The following is an 8,219-nucleotide window of genomic DNA, read 5'->3' as shown; positions in this document are numbered from 1 at the left end:
GCTAGAAAAACTAGCTGGCCGACCACTTTTTCTGCTTTTCAGCATAGAAAGTGGTCGGCCAGTGGCTACAGACACCAACAACTAGTCGGCCACCCTCCCACAGGTCCCCAGAATGTGTTAGAAGCTATCTGGAGCTTGGTGCAAGTTTTTGAAAACAATTGCAAACAGAGGCAAATTGGGGCATCACTACGGATTTCCGAACGAGGCGATCGAGCATGCATCCAGTCTTCTCCCTCTGAGAACCTCCTGTTTTACTGCTTTATTTAGCTTCTTTACTTAGCTAGATTAAGCATTCGTTTTGTACTTTAATAGTTAATGCGTTTAGCTATTTCAATTTGTTTTGTAATAATCAGTTAACTAGGATTAGTTAATTAGTTTGTTTTGTAATAATTAGTTTAATTAGCTTAGATTAGCTAGTTAGCTTCTTATTCGGTCCCTCCGTCGAGAGGGCGTACTTTTGTAATAAGCGTGCGTGTGTGTGATGCATGTCTTCCAACCCCCATTTCTTTCTCCCTTTTACTTAACCGCTTATGATGGTTAGTTTTAGGGCATGTTTCATTTAGCATACCTTATGCTTGCATACGTGTATCCATTCATCTGTATTGCATGCAGTGGGCTCAGCGCATCATACTAACTGCATTGTATTTCAATTCCTATTTGAATACATGTTATCAATCTACATTTCACGTGGCATTCTAGAATAGTCGAGCCTATTTTAGTTGCATTCTCGCATGTGTTGCATTAGCCATCTTAACATGAACTAGGATCATGCATGATTTCTAACTAGTTCTTTGTTTTGGCTCGGAGTACACTGTGAGTGTTTATGCTTTAGCATACTGCATGTGTGTTATTGACTGCCATGTTAAGCATGCTTGCCATGAGGCTAACTACTTATTTGATATAACTGCTTGAATGCCTGTGGGTGAAGGTTGGATTACTTGAATTAGAACAATTCATCAAAATCCGCGTGTTAGCCTACTTGTGAGTAGCAAACTTCAAACCATTTTCACAAACGAACATGTAATGTTTTGTTCCAACTTAGGCGATCTAGTCTATACTTGTATGCTGTGTGCATCACATAGTAATTCTAGGTTAATAACCGGAATAAGAGCACATGTGTTTTCAAAAACAAGATATCATGCTTAGTACAGGCCGATCATTGATCGGGCGAGCGGGGGTGCTCATTGCATGACCTTCCCCTCTCGTACCCAAGTTCCCGAGCCGAGACAACTTTGGTGATGACGGACACGGGGCCTTAGGCACGAGTCAGGGTTTCCTAAATTCCCCCAATATAAAATATTTAGATGACGACTCTGTATCTGGTAAAACAGTCCATGTTTGGCACTTCTTTTTTAAAATCAGTTTTCTAAAACGATTTCCCAGATTTGGACTCTTTGGAGATTTATCGGTCTTACATCGTACATTGTGAGATTAGATTCAGAACCATGACATGAGTCTGAACTTGTAGTAGCTAGAGAGTAAACGAATTTCACGCCCTCGTAGGCGCGGAGCTCGGGAGCCCTCGGGGCGCGTCTACAATAGTTCACATTCTTCGTAAGTGTTCAAAATTGATTCAAGTTCTCAGTCAATTAGTTTATGTAGCAACACAGCTCGGTCATTCGATCTTAAACAATTCATAATCCCCCATAAACGTAATCAATCAGATAATGGTTCTCAAATTAGGTAAAGGTCTCCTCAGATCAAATCAAATGAAAGTCCTATTGGATCACAGCAAATGAAAGTTCCATCTGGTTAGATCAAACAAAAGTTTAGAGTGTGTGTCATCACATAAAAGTTCTATCAGTTCAGATCAGGTAAAAGTTCTATCCCCATCATTTTCGAATGAAGTACATTTGGGTCCATAGTTCATACTCCATTTTCTTAGGTGCATAATCAATAGTTTCACAATTGTTCTAAGTTCATCAGTTCTCAAAATCACATTAGAGTCATACATCAAAATGGCTCGCATCAAAGTGGTTCAGGTTATGTACAATATGGCATTTTGCAAATAAGTTCACGTATAGGTGTACAAGTATGCGGTTGTTCATAACATAGAATTCCTCGGTGGCACATAATAGCGAGTTTGTGATACAGAAGTTCCAAATCAGTCATACAGTCACAAAAGCAGAGGCTCACTAGTCTAGTCAAATAGTCTACTCAATTTTTAGGAGTCATAGTACACAATCTTATAGAATATAGAGTTCATCATTTGGGGTGCCCACCTTAGTCACACAATCCCAGAGTCATAGTCCCGATAGTCTAGTTAAAAAAACAAATAACATGACAAATCATTCCGAGCAAAGGTACAGTCATATATGTGCATTTCCAGAATCTAATAACGTTCCCAGTACGTATTCACAAGCTCGATGTACAGATGAACACAAAACAAGCTCCTAAAATACAATAGTTAAGGCAATGATTTCATGACACAGTAGGTACAAAAGAGTGTGTCGAGTTCGAATCAATTTACGTCCCAAGTAAAGGTATATATATACAAGTCCAAACATCTTCCATAGCATATGTAATTTGTCAAATCCATAGAGTTTCAAAATGTTCAATAATTAGAGTTCTATCCCATTAAATCTAACAACACTTCACACATCAGTAAAAATCAAGGCATGAAGCATAGGCTCATGATTCTAATAATTCAGTTGGTTCAGTCAACATATTAACAATTCATCTCATGCCAAAGGTTATACGAATTCCGAAATCGATTTTCACATATACATTTGCACATAATTAAAATGGTACATGGGTCAGTCGTTTCAGTGTTTCGGGCATTTTCTGAAACAAGGATGTAAACCCTTCCTTGCCTAAGATTGCTCCCTTCAAGAATAGAAATTGCTTTTGTACTTGGTACCGAAATGGAATCAGTCATACTACCATTCAACCTATTGTTGTTCGGATGGGCTTGTAGGCAAGATTTAGCCAAGTGTCCTTTTTGTCCACATCTAAAACAAACTCTCAATAGACGGCGACATATGCCCCAATGTTGTTTCCCACATTCTTTACAGATAGGTATATCATTGTTCACATTTCTTCCCCAACTTGCATTGTCAAAAGTTCTTGCCTTAGATTTTTCGTTCGCGGAGGAGGTCAATGAATTACTGGTTAGTTCAACTTTTTGTTTCTTTTGTTTCTTACTCTCCCATTCAATTGATGATGACGACTTTGATATTTTCAAGGCTACTATGTTTGCCTCGGACATTAAGACTTTATCAAGAATGTCCACATACTTTGACAATTTTAAAATGCCAACTCAGTCAAACACATCTAGGTCAAGCCCACCTTTAAATTTTCTAGCCTTTTTGTAGTCAGTGTCTATCATGTGTGGTGCATAACGAGCTAGTTCAGTAAATTTTGCCTCATATTCTACCACATTCATATCACCCTGCTTAAGTTGTTCGAACTCAGATACCTTCCTATCTCAGATGCATTGGGAAAAATATTTTTCATAGAAGAGTTCTAAATCTATCCCATGTCATACCCTCGTTATCATGTCGTACTAACATCCACCATCTCCTAGCTTCTTCTTTGAGTGTGAATATTGCCAACAAAACTTTTTGTGCCTCAGTACACGGAAATACTTCAAATATTTTCTCAGTTTCTAAAACCCAAGCCTTGGCTTTCAACAGCTCAATACCCCCCAGAAATTCCAGTGGCTTCATTTTATTGTATTTCTGTGTCAAAGTTATCATATCATTATTAGCTGGTTCAAATTGTACTAGGGATGGTGGAAGAGGTACATGTATTTGCCTCACAGATTTAGTTAGGGTTGCAACCATTCTTTCTGGCTGATTAATTCTAGCATCGAAAGTTTCAGATTTGTCCACGTTACTTGTCCTTTCCATTTGTCTATCCATAAATAGGATAATTATTAACATAGGAAAAGTTCTCACTAGTTTCATTGTTCATTTTCATTTCTTATCAAACACGCTGGTCATTTTATTTCAATTGAAATATATTCACATAGGTCACGTAGTCTTTCACGTTCATATGTTCATGTTCACACAAAATACACATTCAATATCGAAATCAACTTGACATGTTATTTCACATAACTTCCTTGTTCCTAGTCATAGTTTTCGCTTTCATTTCTTATCAAACATGTACAGAAAAATTTACACATACTCACACGTGATAATGCAATGTCCCTATTTCTTTTCTAGGACATCCTATAACTCATATGGACTTGTGTGTATGGTATAACTCGTGCACAAATACCACTCTGTCATGACCCAAACCCGTCCCTATAGGTTTAGAGTCTTAACCGGCCAGTAATCCAAGGATTACCAACGGCCTCTGAAACAAAATCACAAAATAAGGCGCTAGCGGAAGCAAATACATAAATATAATCATCCAATGAGCTATGCTGACTTATATGAGACAGAAAAATTGAAACATTTACATACATATACATACATATATCATAACATTATCATTCTTATGCCAACCATATACATATGAAACAAAAAAGGGACTTAGCCCTATATATAGAATAAACAAAAGACATTAAGAACTTAAAACTTGATCACATTGACTTTTAGGAACCTCCACGTGAGGCACAGTGGTTGGCTTGACAAAACAGAAGTCAGATAGAAGCCCTTAGGCCTGGTCCTGCACACGCTCAACCACATATACAAATATACAAACAGTGAACTAAAGCGCAGTGAATAACGTTAATATAAAGAGGTTAGTAAACGAATTCCGAACATAAACAAATCACAACAGAATCAATTCTCATATCCGAACATAATAATGGTACATCCAATAGAACATATCACATCCTCATCCGACTAGAGTAATTGGGTTCCGGATACCGATTAAACACATCACCACTGTGACAAGTTGCTAACGAGATCTCGTAATCATATATATATCATGAACCTGCATTAACATGTCGTCCTCCATGACTTGGGGCTATCTATGGATGCCATAATAGATTTCACACATAGGACATTTGTTCACATAAACAAATATCATTTCAAGAATCATAACTTATCAAATCACATTTGGAATATAATTTATATGAACATATCTTTACAATAACGTTACTCATAGTGGCCTTCCAGAAACTGTCAATCAATCTTCAAACGTTGACCTACAAACACAAAAGTACATAACACAAACATATCTTATCATTACATATGCACTTGGCCATTACAGCTTAACTTTCTTTACATTGATTTTATTATTTTTTATCATATTGCTCAAAACACATTGAAACACACTCTCTGTAATCTCTTAACTTATTCCATTTCTTTCTTAGTGTGTCTCTAATTCATATCCTCATTAGTGTGGCTTAATTAACGCCTAGGAATGCGTAGGATGCAATGAGGATGCCAAAATACAAGTTAAAACACTTTGTCAAATTTCTGAAAACAAGGTCTTTGCTCGAGTGCAAGTTTGGTCACTCGAGCGGTCTGCAAAACACTATAAAACTTCTGGGAGCTCGATTTTTGCACTCGAGTGCAACTTTCTATGTTCAAGCTAAGGATAAAAAAATAAGGGTGGTCGCTCAAGCACACATTTTGCCGCTCGAGCCAACCCCCAAACTCTACAAAAGTACTGGATGCTCGTCTTGTTTGCTCAAGCGGCAAATCCTTCGCTCGAGCGATCTACAAAAAATTTCGGTTTTCAAAACAAAGTTTTGAGCTCAAAACATGCAATTTAAAGCTTAGGGTCATGCATGGCTTGGTCAAAAACACAAAATTACTTTAGAAAACATATATACATCACCCTTTAAATACCATTTGCTTTGAAATCTCATGAATTTACCAAAATTGAACTCAATAGCTCATGTATGCAAGATTTCCAAATCTTTTTCTCCAAACTCATGAATTTATCAAATTTGAGCTAAAAAGCTCTATGCATGTACAAAATCCCTTTCAAAACGTGAATTCAAGTGATGAAACTTGATGATTCTAACATGTATGTACGAAATAACTTACAATAACAATTTAGATGCTCAAAATCAAACTTCACATGGCAAGGTTCAACATGCATGTAGAATTCTTTCAAAACTCTTCAAACATGGAATTTGCTTTCAAACCTTAATCTAATATGCATGCATGTTGATTTCATGGTCTAAACTCAATAAAAATTATAAAGCTCATGATCAAAATGATGATGCATGTATGAATTACAACTCAAATCTTCATTCTAAGCTCATAATATGCATTAAACTCTTATTCTTCATGTATTCTCATGTTTGATGACCTAGGCTCACAATTTAGGAGTTGAATTCTTACCTGGAGTCTTCAAATTCTCTTGTTCTGGCATAATCTTGAAAAATTCAAGCCAAAGCCTTCAATTCCTACACTTTCTCTCTCTAGAAGTGAACTCACTCTCTCTCTAGAATACAATCTCTAATTTTTTTGCTCTCAAAATCAGTGTAGCGTGTGTACGGCCTAGAAGATCTAACGACATCACAAACTTGTTGTTGGCTCAAACTTCCGCGTCCTGAAGGACCATAGTCCCTCTAAGAAGCTAACTGTGGAGGGTCACCTCCATATAACTAGTTAGCTGGCTGAGGTCTCGTTCGTTAATGGTATTAACCAAACAAATCGCTCCGCCAACTAAGAACGGCCATGCACCACCATCTATCGAATTAAGAAAGAGCTTTCTGTCTGTCAATCCTTACTACATCTGGACCTGGTAAGTTTCCCTGTGTTGAGTCAAATTAAGCCGTAGACTCCACTCCTGGCAGTGCCCTTCGATTAATTCCTTTAAGTTTTCTTCTTGCGACCATACTCCCCCTAAAACCCAAAAACTTTGATTTCTCATAAGGTTCCAGCGGAGTCCTAAAAATAACATCCACTGATCCTTGGTCGGCATTGTTTGTGGTTAAGAGTAGGATGGTATCTGATTATCTTAATGCCCCATACTTTCGTTCTTGATTAATGGAAACATCCTTAGTAAATGCTTTCGCAGTTGTTCATTTTTCATAAATCCAAGAATTTCACCTTTGACTATGAAATACAAATGCCCCCGACTGTCCTTGTTAATCATTACTCTAATCCCAAAGCCCAACAAAATAGGATTGGAATCCTATGATGTTATCCCATGCTAATGTATCCAAGGCATAGGCTTACTTTGAGCACTCTAATTTCTTCAAAGTAACAATGTCGGAGGCACGACTCAGCTAATTAAGACCAGGAGCACATAGCCGGTAGAAGGGATGAGACGATCGGTGCACACCTGAGGCGGACCGGTCAACCTAACCCAAAATCCAACTACGATCTTTTTAACTACAACAACTTAAATATATGATATTGGAGCAGGAACTACCGTGGTTGCTAGCACCAGACTTGCCCTCCAATGGATCCTCGTTAAGGGATTTAGATTGTACTCATTCCAATTACTAGACTCAAAGAGCCCAGTATTGCTATTTATTGTCACTACCTCCCCATATCAGGATTGGGTAATTTGCATGCCTGCTGCCTTCCTTGGATGTGGTAGCCATTTCTCAAGCTCCCTCTCTAGAATTGAACCATAATTCTCCGTCACCCGCCACTACCATAGTAGGCCACTATCCTACCATCGAAAGTTGATAGACTAGGAATTTGAATGATACGTCGTTGGCATAAAGGCCGTGCGATCCGTCGAGTTATCATGAATCATCAGAGCAATTGGCATAGTCTGCATCAACCTTTTATCTAATAAATGCATCCTTTCCGAAAGTCGGGGTTTGTTACATGTATTAGCTCTAGAATTACTATGGTTATCCGAGTAGCAAATACCATCAAACAAACTATAACTGATTTAATAAGCCATTCATAGTTTCACAGTCTAAATTAGTTCATACTTACACATGCATGGCTTAATCTTTGAGACACGCAAATGACTACTGGCAGGATCAAACAGGTAGCATTCCTTTTTACAATGCCAGAACTACATAAGCCCAACTAACAGAGTCGGTACGGTCAGATGCAGGCATGATCGTAGCCCGCAACAAGCAACGAACGCTTGGTAGGAAAATGAAGGTCAAAGCCCATGTGTACCCGCACAAAGCTCTAAATCCGAGAGAACGAGTATAATTACCCCGTGGGCCATGCTATCGACACAGTAATGTGAGGACATCATAGAACACGGGAGATACTATGACGTTCACCTAGGGCCACGAGGTGGCGAGATGAATATAGGCACACGATTTAGACCGAATTCCTTTTCGCTAGATAGGCAACACAGGAACCCACGTGTGGCAGAAGACAAAATTT

At 38.2% G+C, this 8,219-nt stretch overlaps 1 pseudogene; it reads right to left on the bottom strand.

Moving 5' to 3' along the window:
- Positions 1–6,759: 6,759 nt before the first annotated feature.
- Positions 6,760–7,866, bottom strand: LOC145812667 (18S ribosomal RNA; annotated as a pseudogene).
- Positions 7,867–8,219: the final 353 nt, after the last annotated feature.

Source organism: Camellia sinensis, chromosome 14 (genome assembly GCF_055761805.1).
Source record: "Camellia sinensis isolate YWXY chromosome 14, ASM5576180v1, whole genome shotgun sequence".
Classification (NCBI taxonomy): domain Eukaryota; kingdom Viridiplantae; phylum Streptophyta; class Magnoliopsida; order Ericales; family Theaceae; genus Camellia; species Camellia sinensis.
The sequence above is the reverse complement of the archived record's forward strand: the minus strand, read 5'-3'. Positions and strand labels throughout refer to the sequence as shown.